At 53.5% G+C, this 2385-nt stretch overlaps 1 pseudogene; it reads left to right on the top strand.

Annotated features, from left to right (window-relative positions):
• Positions 1-995: 995 nt before the first annotated feature.
• LOC114118693 (alpha/beta hydrolase domain-containing protein 17C-like) lies at positions 996-1916 on the top strand (annotated as a pseudogene).
• The last annotated feature ends 469 nt before the right edge of the window (positions 1917-2385 follow it).

The raw sequence follows: 2385 nt of genomic DNA, 5'->3' as shown, positions 1-2385 counted from the left end.
CATAGTGACATACTGCTTGCTTTGTGTTTACTTGGACAATGTATCTTTGGTGAACTTAATGTAAAGTGGCCTTTTGTAAGCTCCTTTGTCTCAAAAATGTATTTGACTATGCCTTGGGCTGCTAATAGGAGGAACTGTTCTCATAGCTTCTAAGGGTCTATCTCCTGGGTTACAATCCACAGTGTGACTTGAATGAAATTCTCTTTTTGTTCTTGAGTGTTAATTGAATTCCTGTCAATATTTGCTTGGCATAGTTGGCAGGATATAAGAGGCACCCAACAGAGGAAATCTGGACTCTACCCTGAACAGGTGCTTGGACACATGCTCTGCCCTTGGAGCTTAACTGGCTTTTCGGTATTCCTTTTCAGTATTTATCTTTTGGGTAAATTCTCCTGATATCCCGGCATCATTGCTTTAAATTTAAAGTTTAAATGACATCCAAAGTTTCACTCAAGCTGTTTTCCTTGGGACTTGGCGTCCCAGGTGAGTACTGAGATTCCCTACGCTGGGACGGGGAAGGGGGTTTGGAGTGAACAAGCTTAATTGACTTTTTAATTTTTGATTTAAGTTGGAAAGACTGTGTACCTGTGGTCTGAACAAACCGTTTGCTAGTGAGAGACAGCCGGCTTAGCTCCGAAGTAAAGGGATCCTTGTTCCTCCCAGCCACCTGGCGTTCTCCAGCGACTGGAACCTAGCAGACGTGTCTGAGGGTTAGTCCTCATGAAGGGAGGCAGGGATCCCGCCATCCAGCCGGCTGGGCTGCCGCGGGCTATGTCCGCGGCACAGGGTCCCCGGCCGTCCGCCCCTTGCCCGCCCTCGGGACGACCGCTGACCCGCCGGGCTGGAAGCGCCAAGCCGGCCCAGGCCAGCCGCGCCTCCCAGCTCTTCCAGGTCCAGCCGCCAGGCGGGCTGGCCGCAGCCGCTCTGCTCGCCCTCGCTGCAGACCCAGTCTACCTGTCTGCCGTGCCGGCGGCCGCGGGTTCGAGGCCGCCTGGATGCCCGAAACAGACCCCAGGATGCAGGGCTTCTCGCTGGAAAGCGGAGCTGGCTCTTCTGCTGCTGGGCTTGCCGGAGCCGCATAGCCGTCAAGCTGGCCTTGCCGCCTCCTGAGCCCACCTACCTCGATGCCGGCGACCTTTCCTGGCCTCGGTTGCCGCCACCGCCCTGGCCCAGCCGCACAGCAGCCGCCAGAGGAGGGCGCGGGGCCTGGCGTGTACAACCTGCGCCAGAGCGAGCGCGCACACTTGGAGGTGCTCCCGGTGCGAGCTGAACGCCGCTCAGGTTTTCTAGCGCACCGCTTGGGACAAGCGGCTCGGCTGCATGTTCCTGTGCTGGGCGCCTTCAGCTGCTGCACGCTGTTCTCTCCCACCGCAACGCCGCGCGCCTGGGCGAGATGCGCAGCTTCTATTGATACATCGGCCTCCGTTCGCGCATCAACTGCAACATCTCCTACCACGACTAGGGCTACGGCATCAACTAGGGCAAGCCCTCCAAACTGATACCGACGCCACCTGGCGGGTGCTGCACCCAATATGGCGTTAAGTCCTGAGACCATCATCTCGTATGATCATAGCTTTGGGAAGCACCTACCCCGTGGTAGACCTGACCTCCAGGTATGAGTGTGCAGCTGTAATTCTCCATTCGCCGCTGATATGTGGATTGCGTGTGGCTTTTCCCGATACCAGGAAAACATACTGCTTTGATGCTTTCTCTAGCATTGACAGATATTTAAAGCCACCTCTCCCATGCTTCCGCAGTACACAGGACGAAGTTATGGCCACGTACGTACGAGCGCTTTCCCGGGGCCGTGGAGCCCCTCTGGGCCAAAGGGACGGGGATAATGACATACAGTTTTATATATACAATACCTAGAAAGACTAAGACAGTTCATATCTCACGAACTTCCTGATTCCTGAATATGACTTGATTTTACTTCAACTGTGGACGTGCTTCAACTGGATGGCTCTCATGGGCCTGATAACCACGAGGAAATGCTCAGCGTTTTGGGGCGTCCTAATCAAAGAGCTGAGGACATCTTGGTCTTTGGTATATAGAGGTTCTTCTAACTCACACGTCATGTTAAACCAAACAGTTGTGATTTCCAGCTTTGTTGCCTGGTGGAATGGAAAGGAGAGCTGAGTGGGGGGATGGTTTTCTTCTGCTCTAAGAAGGATGCTCACACCCCTTTCTCCACCTTGCCCGTCAGGTGGGAATCATTTATGCAGGACTCAACCTCTCTCCACCAGTGCTCTCGGTATCTGACCCTTTCAACCCCTGGATTTACGGCTCTAATCCATTGTGAAGCTGTGGTAGTGTAACTGGAAACCACTCTGATGAAAATTCCTTTGTTAATTTTTGTTAACATGCTGATCTTTCCCCGACACA

The sequence above is a fragment of the Ovis aries genome, chromosome 16 (assembly GCF_016772045.2).
Source record: "Ovis aries strain OAR_USU_Benz2616 breed Rambouillet chromosome 16, ARS-UI_Ramb_v3.0, whole genome shotgun sequence".
Taxonomy (NCBI): Eukaryota; Metazoa; Chordata; class Mammalia; order Artiodactyla; family Bovidae; genus Ovis; species Ovis aries.
The sequence above is the reverse complement of the archived record's forward strand: the minus strand, read 5'-3'. Positions and strand labels throughout refer to the sequence as shown.